The 25,577-nt window shown below is 40.2% G+C and overlaps 1 protein-coding gene across 6 annotated transcripts in view; it reads left to right on the top strand.

Moving 5' to 3' along the window:
- DYRK1A (dual specificity tyrosine phosphorylation regulated kinase 1A) overlaps positions 1-25,577 on the top strand; it is a 179,940-nt gene that overhangs the window by 67,893 nt on the left and 86,470 nt on the right. The gene's annotated exons all lie outside the window — the stretch shown is intronic.

The following is a 25,577-nucleotide window of genomic DNA, read 5'->3' as shown; positions in this document are numbered from 1 at the left end:
TGGGAGGATTCAGAAATACAAATTTGGGGGTGGAGAAAAAGATATATTACAATTAAATTACTGAGTTACTGGAAAAAAAACCTTGAATATGTACTTTGTGAAATAAGCGATGTAAACCTTGTGGGTCACATGTTAAATCCATAAAATATCTTAGAATATCAACAAAACTGAAAACAATTAAAAATTTTTTCAACTATTTCTCTAGTAACCCCCTAATTGTCCTTTACACAGGAGAAACAAGAGATAGACAGCTGTATATATCCTGGAATGGCAGCTCGAGACCCTCTGTTTTGCCCCCTGAACCAATGTCTCCTGTCTTGATGCCCTGGACTGGACAGTGTTGCATTTCATTTAAATAGTTCTTGTCTTCATTCTGTCTTGAGGTCATCCTATTATTAGGCTTGGGTGTGAAGTAGAAGTTTGTTAGAAACACGGGCTGTATACCATATACATCAGAGTCCACCGGAAAGTTGAGTAAGAAGTGTAGATTTTGGGGTCTGATCCAAGACTTAGCATTTCCAGATGTCTTGGAAGGGGCCTGGTCATTTGAAGTTGAGGACCACATTTTCAGGCTCCACACATCCCCAGGAGGGTTGCTGTCACTCTGTAAGGGGGCAAAAGTTGTACTTTGGCATGGGGAAATGAGGGAAAAAAAACAAAACAGATAATACAATTATTTGTGGCCCTCTATAAGTCAGCCCTACCTGATAAAATCTTACTCCATGATTTTTAATTTCTCTTGTTAAGGAGAAATTAAATGGCCTTTCCCTTGGGGATAGGAATAATGAAACAAAGGTTGAGAAATGTTTATCCTGTAAGAATTATTCTGACTTAATACATGGTCCGCAAGATCTATGCCACTCTGCCATCCTGGGAAACCTTAGGACACAGGTGGCAGACACAAGGCCCACTGGCTGAATCCGGCCTCCACCTCGTTTTATCTGGCCCTGCACCTTGTTTCCACCCAGCAGCAGTCCTGAGCTCCTTGCTTCTAGTTAAGGAGTGGTTACATTTACACAGTCCTAAAGTTACATTCGGCCCTTTGAAGTCAACCAGGAGGCTCATGTGGCCTGCCCATGGTGAAAATGAGTTTGACACCCTTGCCTTAGGATATGATTTGTGTAATGTTTTTTAATGCTAAGATTTTACCAACACTAAATGGATTTTTCTTTTAAAAAATCTAGCCCTGGCTGGTGTGGCTCAGTGGATTGAGTGCTGGCCTGTGAACCAAATGGTTGCTGGTTTGATTCTCAGTCAGGGCACGTGCCTGGGTTGTTGGCCATGTCCTCAGTTGCGGGGGTGCAAGAGGCAACCACACATTGATGTTTTTTTCCCTCTCTTTCTCCCTCCCTTCCCCTCTCTCTAAAAATAAATAAAATCTTTAAAAAAACCCTAGAGGGTGAAAGGAGTTTCCTCCATGGTGCTTACATCTGAGCAGATGGACCTTACACTCATGAACGGAGCATGGTCAGAATGGACTCTGTCCTGGGGTTTGGAAATCTTCCGGCTTTATACAGTCATCCCCCATTTTCTGCGGGGGTACATGTTCTGAACCCCCAGTGAATGCCTGAGACCAGGTAGTACCAGACCCTGTGTATACTGTGAGTTTCTAAAAAGTTGTTATTATTTTATCTCACCTGAGAACATTTCCTCATTGCTTCCAGAGAGAGGAAGAGGGAGAGAGAAACATTGATGTGAGAGAGTAATATCGACTGGCTGCCTCCTGTGTGCGCCTGAACTGGGGAGTCATATGCGCCCAGACCGAGGGTTGAACCCGCAACCCAGGCATGTGCCCTGACCCAGAATTAAACCTGTAACTTTTTGGCCGTGGGATGATGGTCCAACCAATTGAGCCACACTGGCCAGGGCTATGTATTTTTTTAATACATATATACCTATGATAAAGTTTAATTAATAAATTAGGCAAAATAAAATGAACAGTAGTAATAAAATAGGATAATTATAACAACACACTGTAATAAAAGTTACGCGAATGTGGTCTCTTTCAGAACACCTTACGTTACTGTATGTTGGTATGGCATGAGATTTTATCACTCTACTCAGAGTGGTGTGCAGTTGTTTATTTCTGGCATTTTCCATATAATATTTTTGGGTCCCAGTTGACCGTGGCAAACTGAAACCGTAGAAAAGCGAGACCACAGACAAGGCCGACTGCCTATTAGCAAAAACCCTTCGTGTTCTCTAGCACGTTAACATGCAGGTCGCTGTGGTCCCTGTTAAGCCACAGGTGAGAGGTCCCTGTCTCTCCCGGGTGTGAGGCCTGTTCCTAGATCTGGGTGAGGCCCCAGGTGTCCCTGCTGTCTGGGAAGAAGCGTAGGAGGGATACTGGACCTGCATTTGTTGGCTTCCATCTTTGCTTTGGGCTGGGTACAAATGAAAAAGCTCTTTGGGGGTGAGGGGTTTTAAAAAAAATTCTTTTATAGTTGTTCAATTGCAGTTGTCTGCATTCCCCCACCCCCACTCCCCCCAGGATGAGGGCTTTTTTAGAGGGCAGTCAGTAGTGGGAGGAGAAGTTTTCAATATATTACCTTCTATAAATAAAACTACCAGATCTTGATTTGAGTATTTCTAGGTTCTTCAGGGTTGTATTTTCTTCTTGTACTTGTTTCTTTCTTTAAAAAAGAAAAAGATTTTGTTTGCTTTTAGAAAGAGGAGAAGGGAGGGAGAAAAACATCGATGTGTAAGAGAAACATCAGTTGGTTCCCTCTCACTCCAACAACGAGGGACCTTGCCTGCAACCCAGTCGGGTCCCCTGACCGGGAATTAACCCACCGCCCCTTAATTTGCAAGCTGGCGCTCAGTCCATTGAGCCACACCAGCCAGGGCTTTGTGCTTGATTTCGGTGTGATTTGTCCAGGCTCAAGAGAGCTAAAGGCATAGTACATAGTACAGCCAGAAAATTGAAGGTCTCCGTAAATCTGCACTCAACTGAAAACAACATTGCCTGGTGACTGACAGCAGCTGGGATAGATTATTTGTTGAACCAATGAGGAAAATTAATCCAACATTAATTTTTTTAAATGTATTTCTCTTTTCCATGATTTTAGAATCTAGTCTGTAGCATAATGTTGAAGGAAACTGGGAGGTTCTTTGTCTGTAAACTTGAGGAATTTTGTAGATGATCTTTTAAGAGCTCTCTAGGGTCTAAAGTTTTATTATCAGATATTGTGAACATATTAGAAATGTCCTGGGCTGATGCAGTTGTGAGAGGAAATTAGTCCCAGTTACCGTGGGTGGTGTGTCCTACACAGTTAAGCTGCCGTGACTGAGAACCAGGAGCCTGATGACTCTAACCAAGAGCACTGTCTCAGGGTGAACGGGCAGATTGCTGGGGTGCGTGTGGGTGTGAGTGACTGCGACCGCCTCAGTTGGTCATTCAGAGACACATTATAAAAGCTGGTCTCATCGTCCCCTACAGTATGGTGTTCGTCTGTGTTGTCCCTGCACTGGCTCACAGGAAGGCAAAGAGACAGAGAAATTTCCACCCCCCATGTCTTAAGGCCCAAAAGTGGCACGCCACACTTTCTCCCGCCAACCTTCTCCTCATGAGGACTTAGGCACATGGTTATTCCCAGCTGCAAGGGAGGCTGGGAGTTGTGACCTAGCTGGGCAGTTGTGTGCCCGACTACAAGTAGTGTGTGTGGAGAAGAGATGACTAGCTGTCCCTGCCACTGACAGTGTAGAAGCAGCTGTTTAGTTTTCTTGGTGTGCTTTCAAGGGAAGCCTTTTACTTAATGTTTTTGTGTAGCAAAAGTTAATGTAATTAATACAAAGAGATAGTGAATTATTTTGGCAAGTGATGGGTTAAAATGCCAAGCAGAGTATATCAAAAGACAAATTTTGAAATTAATTAGAAACTTAAAAGTAACCAGCCCTATCAGGTTACCGATTATTTGTCTCCTCAAAATATACAAGCCAGGTAACAGGCATTTAATGTTTACCGGATTCTTAGTTCTTAGAAACATTGAGGTGCACACTTTAGTCACAGGCTATGTTTCTAGTTTTCCAGAGAAGCAGCCCGTAAGTTCACCAGGTAAACTAGTACAATATAAGGAAGCTGCCTCTTAAATATCATCAGGCCTCTTGGACTTGCAATTTTTACCGTAAGTGCCTAAATTTGAATAGGTCTCAAAATCACCTGGGGCCCTTGTTCAAAATACAGGCTCAAGCCCCACTCTCTGGAGGTTCTGAGGGATGTGATGTTGAACTTGGATTTTTAACAAGCCCTCGAGGGTAACCCTGATGCAGCTGGCAGTGGTCAGGGAGCTACTGCTTTAGTAGGTAGTCTACGCTTCAGTTGCCCGGCATGAAGGTGGGAAGTTACACCTGCTTGGCTTTCTAGGATTTGGAGAGCATAAAATGAGTTGTGTTTGAAATGGTTTCATAAATTGAAAAGTACTGTGAAAATGTTAGATGGTATTATAAGTCAGGTCTGTGCCAGGTATTGTGCTAATTTATTTGCATAACAACAGTTTTAAACTGTGAGAGCTGTTTTTCCACTTAGATGTGGGAACTGGATGTAAGTATAAAGTAGAAATCTAGCCTTCTTAATCTTGCATAATTGACAGGGATTCAGAAAAGATTATCTGCCTAGCATAACGACCAGTAACAACATGCCAAATGATTTATATGCTTTTGTTTTTACATAGTATTTTTAAGATACCATGTGTCGACTTGATGACTTCACTTACGTACATGAGCAGTGTCATCTGCTTGGGAAACTGCTCTGCTTTGTACTTTGGCCAGGCCAAGCTGAACACTACACGGTCTCTGCCCTAAGGATGTTACAGCGAGCAGAGAGGACTTAAAAACAAATGATGGTAACATTCGTAACATTTTCCTTTGAGAGAATGAATCCTGCAATTATAACCAGGCAGGTTCTGAGTATGATGTATTGTCCAAGTTCAGGGAAAGGAAGAGGTCATGGGAGGTGAAGAGCCTGGGTTGGAGGAATGACTTCCCTTTTTCTTTCAACCCCAGAGGGACCAGCCTGTGCCAGGTGCTAGTGTAGTCACAGGACCTTGTAGTCAAGGAAGGTGACAGAGAAGCTTTTGAAGGTTAAGGATATGTCCTATTCTCTGAGATAAAGGGAAGCAGAAGTGAATTTGATGACACAAATTATGTGCCACATACTTTATGTCACCTTAATCCAACAGCTCTGTGAATTGAGAGAGGCAGTATCCTGTAGGGGAAGGAGCATGGGATTCGTAAACTTGAAGGCAGTTAGAGCCAGGTCTGGCTTGTGCACAGATGTCCAAGTAAGTGGCTTTTCACAGGACGTAGCAGATTATTTTTCCTTTTCAGCATGTTGAGTTTGCCCTCGTTTTGATAGGGCCATGATGACTCTTAACCCACTGTGGTATGTATTATGCACAGAGACCTGCAGGTTCCTCATCAGGCTTCCAGACATAGGAAATGGGGAACAGTCGTATGTAAAGGTGCAGTGATCAGTAGTAGGGAAGCTCTGTAATATAAGGGTTGATTTATTTGACAAATAATGTACTAAGTGTTAGTGAGAAACAGGTTGTGCCCTCAAGTCATTGACATCTAGATTTGGCATTTTAACGTCGCTTGTGGTAGATTGCGCAAGAACTTTCTTGAACTTTTCACTGTCAGAAAGCTCGATGTTAGGTTTCACTGGGCATGAGAGTGGAGGTGATTTTAAACTATATGTCTCAGAATAGATTTGTGTTTTTAAATAAAGCTTGAAGGAATACACCAAAAAAGCAGTAAGGCTACCCTAACCGGTGTGGCTCTGTGGGTGGGCATCTGTCCATAAACCTAAAGGTCACTGGTTCAGTTTCCGGTCTGGGACACTGACCTGGGTTGCCGTCTTGGTCCCTGATTGGGGCGTGCAAGAGGCAACCGATCAGTGTTTCTCTCCCTCCCTTTCGCCCTCCCTTCCCCTCTCTCTAAAAATAAATTTAAAATCTTCAGAAAAAAACAGTATGACTTTAATTTATATTGTTCCTAATAAGATGCTGACATAAATTAAGCAGACTTTTTCACCTTGTGAAAGTCCAAAGGGCTTCCTCAGGAGTCTTTAAGAGACTGTCTGATCTTGCCTCTTCTAATTTCTTGTAGTTGCCAACATTCCTTGTTTTGTGGCTGTGTCACTCTAATCTCTCTCTCCGTGGTCATACTGCCTCTCTTTTGTCCGTGTCAAATCTCTCTCTGCCTGTCTCTTATAAGGATGCTTGTGATAGTATGTGAAGCCCACCTGGATAATGACCTGCCTCAGTATCCTTAATTTATTTATGGGCATGCCTGCGAAGTGGGATGTGAGGATGCAAACTTTTCCCCAAATATAGTAATAGCTATAGGTTCCAAAGTCGAGTGTGTGGGTTTTGGGCGGTGGGGGTTTTGTGTGCATTTTTCAACCCACATGCCAGTAAATTATTTAGAAGAGTAGGAAGATTGCTTTTGAAATAGTAACTTTTAAATACAAGTGTATTTGCAATTACAGTTAGACTTCATAATATGTTTTGTAATTTTCAGTGTTAGCTTGATGGTCCAGATTTGGGATGCTAGTTGGGAAGCATCTCCCCAGATTTTGCCACCTTATGTGCTACTTGTCTCTAAATAATGGAGGCTGTTGTTCTGTTAGGGCTGGTTCAGCTGAGAACGGTAATTTTTATGAAGCATTAAAAATTGGTCGAAATTTAGGAAAATGATATAAATTATTGAATCTTACTTTAGCAGTCTAGGAATTTTAATGACTGTGAGAAAGTGCAGATTAGATTGTAGGAGAGCAGTGAAAAATATACTATGATTACTTTTCTGAAGTTCCCTGGTTGTATCAAACTTGCAAATGTGTTCAAGTTGGACTGTATTTTTCTTATTGTGCTTTACTTTATTGTAGCTAATTTTGGACTAGTCTAATATAGCTCATTTTGAATAAGATATGAGCAGACATTAAACAGTGAGGTTAAGGAAAAGAAAAGATGCTGACATTTAGAGTGGAAGGTGCCAGTGGAGGGGTTTTGCAATCATGTGCTGTGTTAATTTCAGTCTGTGGTTCTTTCTTGAACCTGCCTATTTTTTGTCATCCTTTTAAAAAGACTGTTTATTTTTCTAACCATTTTTGAAGTTCTTTTCAGATTATTTCAAGTTCTTTGATGTGGAATTTGTTTTTCTGCTGAATTTCTCTTGTGATAGAGGGTTTGTGTGTTTGTAATTACTGTGTATGAGCTCTTTACAGGAGCTTCTCAAGGTTATATATGTATTATTTTTTTCCCAACACATGTGAAAGTTTATTCAGAAAAATCACAGAGGTAGAAAAGTGAGCCAGCTGGGCTAGATGGGCTCAGGAAACAAGTTAACAGGGCAAAAGAAGGGTCTTATGCAAGCGCATGTGCCAGCATTTTATATTTCAATGGAAGTACATAATTTATTATCAGATAATTACTCTGCACTTTCCATTCCCCATTTCCCAAATGTAATCATCACAAACACAGGCAATCTGCTTACCTGCCTCCGACTTCCTCCAGTTGTTTCCATGGCTTTTCCTTCTGTATGTATTACAAACCATAGCTTACAGTTTTATGATTTTTGCTTGCTAAGCACATTTTAAACTACAACTTACAATTTTTGTTTCAAACAATCAACACTATTTTAAGTAAACTGTAAAAAAGGAAAAAACACTCAGGATAATTTTAACTATTTACCATGGATTCAGAGGGCTGACTGTATGTATTGTTACACATCATTTTATGTAATGGAAGTGAGCATCTGGGAATTTTGCTGTTTATGGGGGTCCCTCATTGATACCGAGGGACGACTCTAGTATTTCTTTTCTATTTGCTTTCAAGATTTTCTTTTTATATTTGCTTTTAACCTGTTTGCCTATAATATGCCTGGATGTGGTTATAATTTGAGCAATTTATAGCCATGATACCTTCAAAAATTTTTTTTTGCCTCTTTGTCACTGTTTTCTGATTTAATTTATGTGTGCATTAGAATATTTGATATTGTCCTCCTGACCTTTGAGGGTCTCTGTTTTTCTTCAGTCTTCTCTCTCTTCTTTAGTTAGATGATTTCTATTGATGTGTTTTAAGTTTACTGGTCTTTTTCCATTCCATCTTTAATATATGCTATTAAATCCATCCAGTAAATTTTCATTTAGTTACTATGTTTTTCACTTTCAGAATTTCCTTTTTTGTCCTTTTTTGGGTAGTTTTTTTTTTCTCCTGCTGAGACACTGTGTTCACACATTAAAGAGCATATGTTACTTAAAGTTTTTGAACATACATTCTTCTAATTCCTTGTATAAAATAGCTGCTTTAAAGTCTTTGCTAAATCAAACATCTGGTCCATCCTGGGGTTGGTATTCTCTTGACTTCTACTTGACTCTGGGTTGCAGTTTTCTATTTCTTTGTTTGGTTACAATTTTAGGATGTGAATGCTATGTTTTCTTTTTGAGAGTGTTAATGTTTTCTAAAAACAGCCTTTCTAAAAAGGCTGGTTGGTTACCTTGAGTTTAGATAGGTTTTGTTCTGTGCTTTATTATGCAAGATCTATGGACAGGTCAAAGTGACTCCCAGCCCTTCTAATATGATGGGACATGACTTTGACACTTAGTCTTTCTGTGGGTCTTGTCTGGGTTTGGCGTTAGCCGTTATTAGTATTAGTCTGGAGTAGGCTGTACTTGAGAGTGTGGTCCCTTCGTGTTGAAAGAGGGAAAGGAATGTTAAGGTATGTGTTAGTCAGGGTTCTCCAAAGAAACAGACTCCATAGAAGATGGATGATGTATTGTAAGGCATTCGCTTACACGCTTCTGGTGGCCACAAGGTCCCAAGACCTGCAGTTGGTGAGTTGGAAACCCAGGACAGCTGGAGCTGTAAGCTCTAGTCTGAAAACCAGCAGGCTTAAGATTCAGGACGAGCTGAGGTTTCTGTTTGAGTTCGGAGGCAGGAGAAAAGATCTCTGTCCTAGCTCAGTGCAGTCAGGCAGAAGGAGTTCTCTTTCACTTGTGGGAGTAGTAAAAAGCTGCAGCTTTTTTGTCTATTCAGGTCCTCAGTGTACCGGATGAGGCCCACCCACACTGGGGAGGGCAGTCTCCCATTCAAATGTTACTCTCCTCCAGAAACACCCTCACAGTCAAATCCAGAATAATACTCACTGGCCAAGTGGCTGGGCACCTAAGGCCCAGTCAAGCTGATATGCTGCTAATGCAGTTTTTCTGCTGTGGCTGTCAGGAACTCCACATTCCCTTCAGCCTGCTCGTTCCGTCACTTCTGTTCTCATAGAAGTCACTCTGCTAAACTTTGGGTAGTCTTTCCCTGTTTTTGTGCATTTTGTTCCTCTTGGGCCCCCTACCAGACTTCTCTGCAGCTCCCATCTCTGTGTTGCCCTATGCCCTGAAGGTTCCAGTTGCTTGGACTCTAACCTCAGTTTCACATCTCAGCAGGACTGCTGTACTCTGCTGGGACTTGGCTTCTTGCTGCCATGTCGGGGAATTGTGAAACAGGGTGCAAGAAATAAAGAAGTCTCAGTGGAGGAAATGATTTCCTTCTCATATTTTAAAATAATATTGTGTGCTGGCTGCTGTGGCTCAGTGGATTGAGTGCCAGCCTGTGAACCAGAGGGTCGCTGGTTTGATTCCTAGTCAGGGCACATGCTTGGGTTATAGGCCAGGTCCCCAGTGGGGGCTCACAAGAGGCAACCACATGTTGGTGTTTCTCTCCCTCTCTTTCTCCCTTTCCCTTTCTAAAAATAAATAAATAAAATCTTTAAAAAATATTGTTGTTATGTGGTCCTTTGGGCAAAGATCAAGCCGGGGATGGGGCATGAGGGTCCAGAATCATGGCTCTTTAGTGTTGGAGTCATGGCCAAGATGGATGATATAGGTCCCAGGATTTTCTGGAACATGCAGTGGGGTGGGGGTGGGGTTTGCCATTCATGGAACTCTCCTGTTGCATGCCTTTGTTCTTCTTTTCATTCTCCACCTGTTCTCCTGGAACATTGTACCTATTTGTGGTTTTAGTTTTGCCTTCTTGACCTACAGGGAGCAAGTCCATTCATTATATTTTTGTGAGACTTGGTCAATTTGGAGGAATCTATCTGCTGTTCCTTTAGTCTTTTATTGTCTTGGTTGCTGATCCTTGCTAATTCCAGATCCTCACCCATCTATTACTTTCTCAGAAGTTTTTCTCATCACCTCTTTTTGTGTGGATCTAGATATTAAAAGAATTGGGACCTTTTTTTTTTTATTGATTATGCCATTACAGTTGTTCTATTTTCCCCCTTCATTACCCTCCACCCTGCACACCCCTCCCCCACCATTCCCCCCCTTTAGTTTATGACCACGTGTCTCAAGTTCTTTAGATTCTATATTTCCCATACTAATCTTGCCCTCCCCCCATCTATTTTCTACCTACCGTCTATGCTACTTATTCTCTGTACCTTCTCCCCACTTCTCCTTCTCCCACTCCCCTGTTGCTAACCCTCCATGTGATCTTCATTTCTATGGTTCCACTCCTGATCTAGCTGTCCTCTTAGTTTGCTTTTGTTTTAGGTGTGGTTGTTAATAACTGTAAGTTTGCTGTCCTTTCACTGTTCATCTTTTTTATCTTTTTCCTAGACAAGTCCCTTTAACATTTCATGTAATAAGGGCTTGATGATGATGAACTCCTTGAATTTGATCTTATCTGAGAAGCACTTTATCTGCCCTTCCATTCTAAATGAAAGTTTTGCTGGATAGCGCAATCTTGGTTGTAGGTCTTTGGATTTCATGCCTTGGAATACTTCTTTCCAGCCCCTTCTTGCCTGTAAGGTCTCTTTTGAGAAATCAGCTGACAGTCTGATGGGAACTCCTTTGTAGGTGACTGTCCCCTTAGCTCTTGCTGCTTCTAGAATTCTCTCCTTCATTGTAATCTTGGCTAATGTAATGATGATGTGCCTTGGTGTGTTTCTTCTTGGGTCCAACTTCTTTGGGACTCTCTGTGCTTCCTGGATTTCCTGGAAATCTATTTCCTTTGCCAGAATGGGGAAGTTCTGTATTATTTTTTCAAATAAGATTTCTACTCGTGGCTGTTCCTCTTCCCCTTCTGGTACCCCTATAATTCGGATGTTGGAGTGTTTAAAGATGTCCTGGAGGTTCCTTAGCCTCTCCTTATTTTTTTTGAGTTCTTGTTTCTTCATAATTTTCTGTTTGGTCATTTTTTTCTTCCTTCTGGTCTGCTCCCTTGATTTGAGTCTCAGTTTCATTTCCATCACTATTGATTTCCTGTGTATTTCCCTTCATTTTAATTAGTTTAGCCTCCATATGTTCCTCTAATTTGTGGCTAAAATCAACCTGTTCTTTGAGCATCCTGATCACCACTGTTTTGAACTGTGCCTCTGATAGGTTGGCAATTTCTTGTTAGCTTAGATTTATGGGCTCTGGGGCTCTGAGTTGTTCTTGAGCCATGTTTTGATCTGTTCGAGCCTGTTACGAACGAGGAGAGGAGCCTTAGTTGTTCACCAGGGCAGGGCTACCCAGGTCACTGGTTTGTGACGCTGTATGTGGGGGCGGGGTCAGAGAGGGAGCAATGGCAGTCCCCTCTGCTCCTTCTGGCCACTGGGGCCTGTGCAGTCTGTCTTCCTGCTTGCTCCTTCTCTGGTTTATCTACGCGCAAATGTGTGACTGCGGTCAGCCAGCCGCCTTGCGCCTTCACTGGATCCGCCTGTTGCCACCCCACACCTGGGATTTGCCCTTGGCTGCCTGGGTCAGGGGATCTTTTTTGCCCGACCCTCTCTGCTGCTGGCTTCGCCCCTCTTGTCTAGTTTACTGGTTCATTGTTGTCGGAGTTTCGTATAGTTCAATTTTCTGTGGTTTGGCTGTGTTTATTTGCTAAAACTTTGTTGTTTTTAGATTCAGTTGTGCGAGAAGGCAAAGTGTTTTCACCTACGCCTCCATCTTGGCGGAAGTCCAAAAAGAATTGGGACCTTAATAAAGCCTTACAGATACAAAGACTACAAATGCAAGCCTAACCTGTCAAATTGTTGGAAAGATTATTTCTGATATTCCCTCTTCCTCAATTTGTTCCCCTTGTTGTGTTCTCTTAGACAATCTGCACTTTCATATGTAGTCAGAGTAGTGGGATTTTTGTCTGTCTGTGACGTTGAACTGTGAGTTCCTGGAGGATAGGCACAGTGACAGTCTTACTCATTTATCTCCAGTACTTAGCACATATTGAAGAAAGGAATGTGAATTCAAAATTCTGTTCTTGTTATGACATCATTTGATTTTTAGGATATTATTTGTGTGTGTGCAGTTATTTAATATTTAACTTTTCAGTTTCAGTAGGTGTAAATGATGGCACTTCTGAAGTGTGTGCAGAAATATGTATGGTTGTCTCTTTCAACTTTTTTTCTACTCTGACACCACCACCTTCTCAGCCCATTGTCTTAGAGTGCTGTTAAAAGGTTTGCGGTTATCTTTCTGAACATTTTTCTTTGTATTTTCATTTATAAGTAAGTATGCTTTTGTTCTTGTTACATGCATATATTTTCACATATTTCAGTGTAGCAGTGGAGTTTGAATGCTCAATTAAAATAGCAGTTTAGTATTACTTTGCTTATTTTCATTGATTTGATTTTCAGAGCTTTTCCATGCTTATTTTACTTTCAGATTAGTCATAAGTAAGGCACATGACTTCTAGACTTTAGTTTCCACATCTTGCTAAAGGATTGATTTGAATGAAATGAAATTCAGGATATCTTAGCTCTGAATTCAATGTTATTATGTAATTCATCTGTATTAGACATGAAAAATGTATTCTGCATAACATGAAAAAGCAGGAAGATTAAAATAAAAATTGACTTAGGACGTTTGCTCTGTATCGATTCTGCAAAGCTAGCTGGTGACATCCTAAAGGGGACTTCACCCCAACTCCCTGAATTTTCACATCACACTGTACATTTATTAACATGTGGGTACCTGGATTTTTAAAAAAATAGATACCAAAGGTTACATAGGTAAATTTTAGTTAGTGATTTAGCTGAAAACAGTCTTTTGTGGAAAATAACTTCCAAGCTATTTTAACCCCTTTCTCCTCCCCAAAGAGAAACAAAGGAATACGAATGCAAATTTTGCCCACTGTTATGATATGTTTGTAGGCTCTCTTGTCATAAAATATAATGAACCCTTAGGTTTCTTGTGATTAGCTTTTTTTTTGGTCAAGCGGGTCACTTATTTCATAGTTCAAACCAGAGATTTTCAACTGGTGTTCTGCAACACACTGGTGTGCCCCCAAGAATTTGTAGAAGATGTAGTACCTGACTGTCTGGTCAGGGGAACTGGTTTCTTTTCCTTTAAATTGTCAGATTAAATGACGATAGCCATATTGGCATATTGGCAAAAAAAATGGCCAATATGGCTATGACTATGACAATAGTCATATTGGCAAAACAAAACATTTTCTTGGTATGCCACAGAATTTTAGGTTGAAAACCATGGGTTTAAATATATAGTTCAAAAAATATTTTCGATCCTTTAAAATACTACTCTTTACTCTTTTTTAAAACTTTACTGTGGAAAGTGTCAAACATAGTCAGAAGTGGAGAGAATGATAGAATGAGCCCCATGTTCCTGTCCTCCTTTGGTAGTAATCAATATTTTGCCCACCTGGTTTTCTAACATTTTTAATATAAGTAATGCCACATTTAATTTTTTTTTTGTTTTAAAAAGGGGTTGGTATTTAATAGGAAAAAACCCCAACTCCATTTATGCTCAAGTTTTATCTGATCATGGCCATTTAAATGGCAGTGAATATTATTTATAATATTTATAGCAGTTATTCTCTGTAGTAAATATACTAGATTTTGTGCCTTTTGTGTTGAAGTGAGTTATAGAGCTAAACCATTGCAAGCTCATTTGTTCCATCATTACATTACGGGTATGATGTGTCTGTGCTTAATATTAGTATCTCATATTTTAGGAGATGAACTGCTTTGATGATTATGTTGAGAGTTCTCTGCTGGGAGAGTTGGCTGTAGTTGAGGAAGCCAGCCTTCCTGGAGGGTGAGGTTGAACAAGGCTTTCCTCACTTTCTGGAGCTAGACACTGACTTGCGTACAGCTACTTCCCTACAACTCAAGGCATAGTAGGGCAAGGGCTATCATCAGGGTCTGCAGATGTTGCCATGGCAGGGTTGGGAGGGAGTGTCTGTAGGGGGTGCTGGTGGGAGACTTTCTGGGGGGGGAAAGCATTGGCATTGGGCTTCCAGAATGGTGCTGACAGGTGGAGATGGATAAGGAAGGCTCATGGAGTAAGTAGCCTGAGCAAAAAAAGTGGTATTTGGGGAACTTGTCTTTTGTGGCTGTAGTGTAGATCTGGGGAAAATGTGTAGTAGGAGATGAGCCTGGAAAGGGGGAGGTAATGACAATATGCAGTGCCATGGCATGAAGATGTGCACGTGTGTTGAGCACCTACTGTGCAGTGATATAGGTGCTTTATGTGTGATACGCCACTGAGAGTACATCAGTTCTATGGGATTGTCCTCACTGTATAGATGAGGACACTTGGTCACTTCGGAGTTTTAGAACTTTGCTAGAAGCCACCCAGGAAGTCCTGGAGACAGGAGTTAAGTGAAGGCAGGTTGACTCTGGAGCCTGACTGTTCAGGGCCTTGAATCACCGAATGCTTTTTTGAGTCTTCCTTTGGACAGTGACCTAGCAGTATATTAGTTGGTTTTCAAATACAAAGATCTTTAGTAGTTTATTATTGTGAGGTTTTACCTTACATTGGAGTTTTAAAAATTGGCTCTTGTTAGAGGCTGTTCTCATAGTCAGGGTCCTTAGCTAGATTTCATGATGGTTTTCATGTTAAGAAGGAGAGTAGATTTCTTGGACCATTTTTCACCCTGATTATAAGATGTGCTTATTTATAAAAATTGTGATTTGCTGAAAAATAAAAAGAAGAAAATTAAAAATCACTCACATTCTTATTAGCCAAAGACATTCATCATTAATAACTTTATATATTTTCTTTCAGAGTTTTTTCTATGCATCTATTTTACTTTCCTGGGACTGAGCTTTGGGGAAGATTTTGAGTTCTTTCTGATACATTTACCTTTCCCCTCACGTAATGCAATTATTGTAAGAACTTAAACGATAACATTTATTATGTGACTTTACCATAACCTATGCCACCTTTCCTTTTTGTTGAACATTTATATTGTTTCCAATTTTTTAAAATTATTACTTTTTAAAGATTTTATTTATTTATTTTTAGAGAGGGGGGAAGGGAGGGAGGAAGAGAGGGAGACACCAAATGTGTGGCTGTCTAGTGCATGTCCCTGACTGGGAACTGGGCCTGCGACCCAAGCATGTGCCCTGACTGGGAATCAAGCCAGCAACCCTTTGGTTCACAGGCCAGCACTCAATCCACTGAGCCACACCAGCCAGGACTATTGTTTCTGATTTTTAAATAATTTTTAATGATGTACTTTTGTATTTAAATTTGGTGTTTTCTCTCATGAAGTGGCTTTTTATTATATTTTTTATATTTTTTAAAGGTTTAATTTATTTGATTTTAGAGACAGAGAAAGAGAGGGAGAGAAAAAAATAGATGTGAGAGAGAAACATTGGTCTGTTGCCTCTGGTATGTGCCTTCACCTGGGACCGAACCTACAACCTAGCCATGTATTCTGACCAGGAATCTTACGAACTGGCAACCTTTCACTTTGCAGGATGACACCCAGCCAACCAACCGAGTCACATTGGTCCGGGCATGAAGTGGCTTTTTAAAAGGAGAGATTGAGCTCTGGCTGGGTAGTTCACTTGACTGGGGTGTTATCCTGATACACCTAGGTTGGGGGCTCAGTCCCCAGTGAGACTACATAGCCAGTGAAGGCGTACATGAGTGGGACAACAAACCGATGTCTCTCTCTCTTCCCCTCTCTCTAATATCATTAAAAATTTAAAAAATTTTAAAGAGTAGGCATTGAACATGAGGGAAAATAGACTGCAAATGGAGCATGAATCAGTGCTGCATGAAGAAACCTGTGGGAACAATCACTACTTCTCATTGCTGAGGTTCATGTTTAAGTATACTGTGTACAGGTTTGGAGATGGTAAATTGAGAAACACAGCATGCCTGCAGCAAGAAAATGGGGCAGAGACTGGCTGGTTGGATTTGAGAAGAGCCAGCCAGTGCCTGGATGTTTGGTTGGAGAAGAAGCTGTGCATATGAAGTGTTTTGTAGGCCGTGTAGAGAGAGCTTATTTTGTTCTTGTGTAGAAAAAACACCGTGAGCTTAAATAGTTATAGAGGAATCTATCAAACAATTTGTGACTGAGGATTGCAAAGTACTGATATAGCTTATCATGAGAATTATTCTTTGAGGGTGGATTTTCACTATATTCTGGATTTTATTCTGCTTAAGGACAAAGGTTTCTTAATTCTTAAGATAGTATTTTGAAGGTGATTCCAGACCTTTGTTACTTAGGTGTATTTTAATAGTGTGTTTTCTCACCTGTTGTGTGTCTTCTGGTCTTATGGAAATAACAGAACAGTAATACTGTGTTAAAATTTGTGGTTTTGATTGAAAGGGCAAACCACAGTAAGAAAACAAACGAAACTTTAACCCAGACGAAACCTTAACCCAGACAGCTGGAGAAGTGGTAGGCCTGTGTGTGCCACTGATGTGCAGGTCTGTCTGCAGGTCCCAGAGCTGCACATCATTCTGGTGAGGCCAAGTGGAATTTGAAGTATAACGTAGAAAATGTGAATGTGAACAAATAAGCCACACATGTTAGGATGGCGACTTGGTGACTGTTGACACCCCATGCCAGTTATTTGCACAGTCTTCATCGGTTAAGAGAGTTAAGGTTTAAAATTCTGTCTAAGGTTTTGTTTTATTACAAAGTGCACATCTTAGAAAATTTAGAAAATAAGAGCAACAATTTATTGTACTTCCTCTCTTTGGAGATAACTACTATTCACATTTTGTGTGTAACCTGTTTATTTATATCTTCATAGAACTAATTTTTGTTCCATTTTTTAAAAAAATGTAATCATTTGGTGTTTGATATTGCTTTAGTATTTACTGTTTGCTACATAAAAGGATATTTTTCCATGTTGTTATTCCACTGTACTGATGTGTTTATTTAACATCTACTTTGATATAATAGAAACAGGAGATTCACCAAGCAGTAGATAATGTCACTGGAGTAAGAGTGTAACAAGTCATTAACAAAATACATTGCCTGGTAATTCAAGTTTCGAGGAGAGACTGGAGTGGTTTTAAGCTAGATGAAGGGGAACTGAGGTGGTCTTCAATGATGGATGGAAAGATTGAGGTAAAAGGGCACATTTTAGATAGGGGGAGTGGTTTGACTGTTGGTGCACAGGGGGTTAAACGGTACTCAGTAGAGTGTTACGCTGAGTTCTGAGTTCAGGGCAGTAAGATTTGATGGAATGTTTTTAAATTACAGAGGGGTTAAATGCATGTTGAAAGTCATGCGCTTTAGGAAGATATATGTGGCAGCCGTATGCAGGGTGAATTGGGACAAGTGTTAAGGGATAACTACTTTTAAGTGGAGTAAGTAGTTTCCAAACCTGGTAGTGCTCAAGAATCACCTGGAAGTTCTTGTTTAAAAAAAGAAGGGGAAAAAAAACCCAAACCCAACAGATGATTGGGTCCTTGTTCAGTCAGGATTTTTCAGAGTTTAGTCTTGGGAGCCTCCTGTGGTGTTTCTGCTGGCGCCATGCCATCAGGCCCAGGAGACGCTTGGTTGTAGGAGGCTGCTGTGAAGGAAGGACTCACATCAAGGTGACTGCACTGCGCGTGGAGAGGAGGGGAAGGGCACCAGACATTTCGAAAATGAATGGGATTGAGGGAGACGGGCTGGAGCAGATGAAGTTGGCAGTTTTTTTGAAGTCACTGGAAGAATGGTGGTCCTAAGGTAGAGCTGGGGAGCGGGGGGTGTAAGGGAGCGGTAAGGGTGCGTTTTGGGCACAGGGAGTTGTGGTAGTGGTGGGTTACTGAGATTGGTCTGGCACCTTGTTGGTCTAGATATTAAGTCTTAGAAGTTAGGGTGGAGGAAATGAGTCCAGAATAATTACAGTGTCAAGTAAATCTGTGATGTACTTAAAAAATTTTTTTTATTGATTGATTTTTAGAGGAGGGAGGGAGAGAGAACCATCGATTATTTGTTCCACTTACCCATGGACTCATTGGTTGATAACTTGTATGTGCCCTAACCAGGGATTGAACTGCAGCCTTGGTGGATGGGGGTGATACTCTTAACCAACTGAGCTACTGGGCTGGAGTGCTGAAGTACTTCTTTTGGAGGGAGAGATTTCTAGAAGAATGAGTGAAGGGGCCAGGAACTGGAGGTTGGGGCTGAAAGTGACGAAGAGACATGGACTATTTGGAGGATGGCTGGTACTCTGAAAAATAAGGCCACACATTGTATTTTTGAGGAAGTGGTGTTTTTGTAAGTTATACAGAAGTGTAGCAGGGGAAAGAAGTAAATTAAACTTACTTTACCTCTCACTTTACTACTCTTAGTAATAGGCTTGTTGGAAGGAAATGTAAGCTGTTAATAATCATGTGTTTTTGAGTAATTCTGAGCCTTGTTATTTTTGTGTAGTTTTGAAAATGCAAGGATAAAAGCAGTGGTTTATAAAATTACATGTAATTATATAAGTATAAAAGTACATATTACCAGCTAAGTATATGTGTTTGTACATTTATGTAAATTAAATTTATATAATGCATATTTTACAAATAAAATTGTGTGTGTGTGTGTGTGTGTGTGTGTGTAGACCATCCTACTCAGAAAAATCCGTATTATTAGAAGGGAGAGAGCAGCGTGGTATTCCAGTGCCTCTCTTAGACACTAGTGATGGGGGAAGGGCTTGGCAGCTCTTGAGTGAACGTATATTCTTCCTGGGTCTTCTGTCTGACAGATGCTGCTTTGTTCACAGATACATACATGAGTGAGATCATCCCAGATGTTCAGTTCAGGGAGGGAAATGTAACCAGGGGTAACACCGATCCCTGTATCTCAACCTTGGAGTATTCGCCGAGCACCTGGGGGGCACTGGGCTACTCCTTTATAATTTCTCCCACGAACTAGGGTTGATTCGAAAAACAAAAAGTTTGAGTACATGATGTGTAGGTGATATAAAATAATATATTAAGCACATCAGTAGAATAGATTGAAAAATGATGGTGTTTTGTTCATAATACTTTGTTCTTGATTCCAATTAGCAAGTGGGCAAAAGCAGGCTCCAAGTTTCAAAATTTATGGTAGTGGAAAATAGGAGGCAACTCACATATCCCTTAATAGGTGTTTGCTTAGAGTAAACCTGCATTGGTGCAGTGGAGTGCGTATACAGCTGTGTAAAATCAGACAAATGTAAATTGTGGATGTGAAGATGAATGAGCAGAGATTATTTAAGGGTGATGAAATTTTGTATGACTTTTAGTTTTTCCTAGTTTCTCTCTTATTTTTAAGCAATGAGCATGTAATACGTTGTGTTGCCAAACAGTCTGAATGATATTTTCTGTAAAATACAAGGTCTTTTTTAGGCATATTTTCCATTTTCACCAGTAAACTTATTGATTTGAATATTTTGAGTATATCTGCTCTGTCCTGCTACTGGCTTCTAGGGAGTTAGAGGCCAGAGGTGCTGCTAAACATCTTCCAATGTATTAGACAGCCTCACAAAGAATTATTTGGCTAAAATGTCAGACGTTCCAAGAAACTTTGCCAACTACTTTTGACACATTCTGTCGTCACAGCACCTTCTCCATACACTGCACAAATCTTTTTTTGCATTTAGTTGCATTTTTACTTTTATCGAAATAATAAAGTGTAACATGCTGAAATGTGTATTTTCTTCAATATTAAAGTGGCTGCACAAAAATTCACCAATTTTGATAAGTTTTTTTAATAGACACTGATATGACAGCTGTCACAATACACTGTAACAGAAGTTTTCAAATGAAGTTAAAGACAACTAAGCACTACTACTAGAGTACACAAAAAAGTAAATGAATTTTTTGGCCAACTCAATATATACTCTCTGTATATGTATTTAAAGATTTTATTTATTTATTTATTTATTTATTTATTTATTTATTTATTTATTTATTTATTTATAGAAAGAGGGGAAGGGAGGGAGAAAGACAGGGAGAGAAACATCCATGTGCGGTTGCCTCTCACATGTCTCCCACTGGGAACCTGGCCTACAACCAGTGCCCTGACTGGGAATTGAATTGGTGACCCTTTGGTTTGCAGGCTGGTGCTCAATCAACTGAGCCACACCAGCCAGGGCTATATTTTTATTCCTTACCTGAGTATATGTTTATTGATTTGAGAGAGAAAGAAACATCAATATGGGGGAAAAATATCAATCGGTTGCCCCTTGTATGCACCTGGGGATTGAACCATCGACCTAGGTATGTGCCCTGACTGAGGCTCGAATCCTCAGCCTTTTGGTGTGTGGGGATGGTGCTCCAACCAGCCGAGCCACCCGGCCAGGGCAGCATGTAGTATTCCACAAGACTCACTCTGCTCTGATGAGTCTCGTAAAATAGTTTTATTTATCTCAGATAAGTAACGGGAAGAAAACTTGAGGTTTTTAATTTTAAATGGAGAGAAGACCATCACTGTTTAGTTCTAGCTTCTGAACAGGAAAATTGTACCCAACTGGGTTGGAATGGTGACAGGATTGGTTTTTAAGGCATACAGTTCTGATGAGAATGGGCTGCACAGGGTAGACCTGAGCAGCAATGCAGACAGGAAGGCAGGCCCCGACTAAGTTGGAAACGGTAGAAATGACATAATAAGGCCAGTTTGAAAGACTTCTGTGAGGTGAAATTCACACAAGAATTTGTGGGTTGGATATAGGGTTAGCAGTAGGAAAGAGGTTCCAGGTGGGGAGGGTTTTAGTTTGGGAGATTGGGGGGATTGATGGTGACAACCATTACCCAAGAGTGACAGTGCAAGAAGGAGGAGTGCATCAGTTCCTGTCCTGCCTGGTCTTTGCTCAGAGCAGGGTGGAGGGCAGTAAAGTCAGTTCACATGGAGCCTGGCAGCAGCAGTTGTGAAGTCAGGTCGGTTGGATTTGAACCTGTCTGCCAGGAGGCATGTGTGACTTGGAGCGATTTCATGTTACTTTTCTGGGCCTTAGTTGTCTCATCTCTAAAATGGGGTAGTGCTGCTTACCTTATGCATTATTTATGAGGATTTAGTGAGTTAAAGGAAATAGGTGTCCAGTAAAGATAAGACACCTTATTTGCAGCAATAACTGGATGGCAGTCCCCGAGACCTCTAGGCGCAGTTCACTGGGCTCTCAGAAATGGGGACCTGAAACTCTATGGAGAGCAGCTGGCTAGCCGCAAGCCAGCTTGTAAAAGTTTGCTTAGTTCCACATGTAATTACAAAAGTACTTAGTATTGACTTTCAACCAACTGTCTTAGAAATGAGCCTTCTGGAACTTAGGTCTGTTTCCAGTAGGGACATTTCCTGGTGTCTGTCTAGCAGTCACTCTCTCGTAGTGGCGGTTGGGTTCCTCCCAGAATGATGTGGTTGAGATTCCTACCTGAGGGACTTAGTATTCAGGACTTGGAGGTCAAGATAAACTCATACAGCTCTTCGTTTTCTCATAACTAAAGGAAGACGAAGGATGGCAAGCAAAGGAGAGTAGCAGTGGTAGTTTATGTGTTTTGAATTGGTGACAGGGCGTTGTACTTTTTAACCCTAGAAAGTTTGTCTCTCTCCTCCAGTTATAAAAAATGTGTTTGTCAATGCATTATATGTTATTACAGATAACATGCGCATGAGGATAAATTATTTCCCTCCTCTTTTCCTGTAATTGTTGCTGTGTCCAAATAGTGCCCAATTTTGTCTGTTTGAGCCTAGATGTAGTGTCAGAGAGGCCAAGGAACTTGATGTTTGAGGTGGCAGAAATTTTGGAAAGTATTCATTTACTCCACTCAGATCTCAGTTGAACCTTCTTCCAGGGCTTACTCAGTGTTTTGTTAGTTTTTTTCATATAATTTCATGAGAAGTCAAACCTTTCTGTCCCCTTTATCACATGTCTCAGCTACTCCCACCTCCAGCATGCCTTTGGAGTTGCAGAGTTCAAGACTCAAGTTTAGAATCCTTCATGCTTTTGTATCTTGTCCAAGGCTTTAGTGCAAAAATGACTTAAGTGCTTTTCTTTTTTACCTTCTTTACAGTTTGTCTCCTTAAAAAAAATTTGGTGAGGAGGCTAAGGGAATATATAACAATCTGTTATAAGCTGCAATCAAAATTACTCTGCTTCTGTGCTCCTAAATTGAAATTCTTTATACAAATGAATTTACTACTTAGAAGCTTTATTTCATGTTTGGGGTGGTTGAGGTAGAAGGGTGAGTTCAGGCTCTAAAATCAGAGTGAGAAACAACTAGATTCTTGCACCTTTACATTTCTTTGTCACCGTTTCAGTGACCTTTGGTGAAAGGCATTTTGGTGGTGTTTGAAAATAGGAACTTTGGTGTGGAACCAGCTCTCAAGATGTGACCTCACGCCACACCAGTTAATCTGTCTGACCCGTGCTTTCCTCATGGATGGCATGGAAGTCACACTGCCCACTTGTGTGGGGTTGTTCGGAGACTGCCGGTGAATGTGGCAGTGTCTGTGATGTGTCTTAGCTCAGTGGTTGGTGCGTTGTCGTCCAGCAAATGTCTTTTCCCTGTAGTTTCACCCATAATTTTGATTTCATATCACATTCTTAAAGTCTTGTGCTTTTTGCTGTTTAAGTTTTTTTTAAGGCTATGACTATTTCTTAGGGCTTGGAGGGGGAGTCGTAAACATTCTTGATTGTTAGGATTTCACTTGAAAAACCCAGTTAGTGAAAACACTTTTTCTGTATGCCATCTTATTGGGAATTAGAGTTACAGATCTTTTCCCTTGTGTGTCGGGCACTGAAATCATGACATTTCTCTATTTTCCCTTTGACTTCTTTGCCTATTACAGTTCTAGGAAATTTATAAAATTATTATGTGGGAAAAGGTATTTTCTTCTGTTCCGTAATCTGTTAGAGTAACAGGGCAGAAGTTTATCAGGAAAGCTAGTCACCAAATATAATTGTTAAGTAGTCATAATGTAATTTTAATTCATGGAATCAAATTTTAAATGTCAACTAAGCTCTCCTTCATTTTATTTTTGTAGCTTTTATTTGGGGGGAGTAGATTTTTCTTAATTGGCATCTCCTGAACTATTTAAATCTCATTGTGCATTGTATCTTATTTTTTCCCGTGGGATAAAAAAATTTAAATTATGAGACAAACATACAAAATATATAGCATCATTTAAAATTTAGTGATAATAAAAAACCACTGCGTCCTTGTAGCTTGAGAAAGACTATAAAACAATATCTACCAGTACATCTGAAGCTTGTATCATACCAGTTTGTTTCCCTGCTGCTTGTAATGCTTCTCTCTGCTACTTTAGTTATTTCGAAACTAGGTAGGATTTTTAGTTTTGTATGGTTATGTAACACTGTGACACTGGAGGAAACGTCATACCTTCCATTTAATCCGCCAACTCCTTAGCTGTATGCCGTATCATGCTGATGTATTCATTTCAGTCACAGTTTTGCCACTCCTGGTCTTCGTGGATTTGTATTTCTTTTATAAATCTCAGTATGTCAGCACTTTTAACTGGGTGTCTTGATATTCTGCCCTTTCTTTTTTCTCTCTCCACCCTCCTCCTTCCCCTTCATTCTTGAAGATTTGCTGTACATTAATTTTTTAAAGATCTTCACCTGAGGTGGATATATTTATTGATTTTAGAGAGGAGAAGAGTGAGAGAGTGAAGTATCGATGTGAGAGAGAAACTTGGATCAGTTGCCTCCTGTATGCCCCCTGACTGGGCATCGAACACACAACTCTTGGTGTATGGGAGACGTTCCAACAACTGAGCCACCAGGGCTAGCTAAACAGTTTTTTGTGTGTATGAAAAGTGACTACCCTGAAGGGTATGTGGAGTAATCACTAGAATTGTTTATTTAAAGCAATCCAAGGTCAAGACTTAAGTTTATTATACTTAGTATATGTATGATGGTTTAGTTGCTGTGTATGTCAGCAGTGCATTCTGTAACTTGTAAAGATATTTCAAATGAGTACCGATTAATGAATGGATGACTTCTAAAAGATGTCAGACTTAAAGTCAGACAGTTTTTTAAAAATATTTATTGATTTGAGAGAGAGAGGGAGGAAGAGAGACAAAGAGAGAGACATTGATTTATTGTTCCACTTATATATGCATTCATATGTGCCCTGTCCCGAGATCGAACCACCAACTTACCTAGACAATGTTCCAATCAATAGAGCTACCCCGCTAGGGCGGGGACAGACACTTTTGATGATCTTAGTCAGATACAGTAGCCGTTGTGCCACTGGCTCCACCCTACTTACTGCCTTCAGGTATTTAAAGTAGTCGTAAAGTAATCGAATTTCTAACAACTTTTAATAAAAAAAAATTAATGTCTTACAGGATTCTGCTTTCTTATAAAGTGCTTTTATATCAGTAATATCTTCTTCTGTTGAAACCATTGAATTTCTCTGGGTATAGGTAGCATTGTAATATTTTATATGTGAAGAATATGATATTCAGAGTGTAAAGGATTTAATAATATATAGTATATAGCTAGAGATTTAATTTATATTTTCTCCAATTTTCTTTCTCTAATGGTTCATTCTAGAATTGAAAAAGATACTTATATGGGGGGAAAGGTGTTAGAAAATCATGTCTTTGGAATAAAAAATCTTGAATCTTGGTTATTTCAATATTATTTTTGCAAATAAAACTATTTTGAGGCAGAAATTTAATATTTATCCATCCATTTATCCATCCACTCTTCAAATTGGATACTGACTGGTCCCATGTCTAGGGTTTTACTTGCTACCCACCCATAGCGGCATCTGAACTGGAAAGGTGGTTCTACAGGGATGGAAATGGGATGTAGGAAATGAGTTTAGACCAGCAATGACTAATCTACAAATAACATATACATTGAACCCTGTCCCGGAGCTCCTTGTTTAGTTGCTATTTGTAATACAGACTAGAGCTTTAATAGAACCTGTGCATTCAAAAGTAGAAGAAATAAATGAAAAGCAGAAATATTTTGGGGCTATAAATATAGACTGCAATCCAAATTATGACCTACTTCCCTAAAAATGCTTTTCTTCAAACTATCTTTGTACTTTTTACTTTATATTCCAAAATTATTATAATTCTACCAGTTAGGGATACATGCGTAACTAGCATCCTTGTTGAAAATTGCAAATGTTAAAGTGAGTTACTTCAACCCAGTTGATTTCTTCACACACGTGAGATGAAGCACATGGAGGCAGTAGGAGTGTTAGATGGTAATTTAGGAATACACTTAGGGGAAAGGATTATTTTTAAGCAGGATGACTGGGATGCCACAATGTAGAATTTAGGAGTTGAGAGAGTGCTAGCAGAGGAGAACAGTCGGTTTTTGTCCAGATAAAGAGGGGGTCTGGAATTGGTTAACCTCCTGTGTCTGTTCTGCTCGGTGCCCATGACCAGTAGAGTCTTTGGGTA

The sequence above is a fragment of the Artibeus jamaicensis genome, unplaced genomic scaffold (genome assembly GCF_021234435.1).
Source record: "Artibeus jamaicensis isolate MK-2021 breed Jamaican fruit bat unplaced genomic scaffold, CSHL_Jam_final scaffold_474, whole genome shotgun sequence".
NCBI lineage: Eukaryota > Metazoa > Chordata > Mammalia > Chiroptera > Phyllostomidae > Artibeus > Artibeus jamaicensis.
Note: the sequence above shows the minus strand (reverse complement) of the source record. Positions and strands in the feature narration are given on the sequence as shown.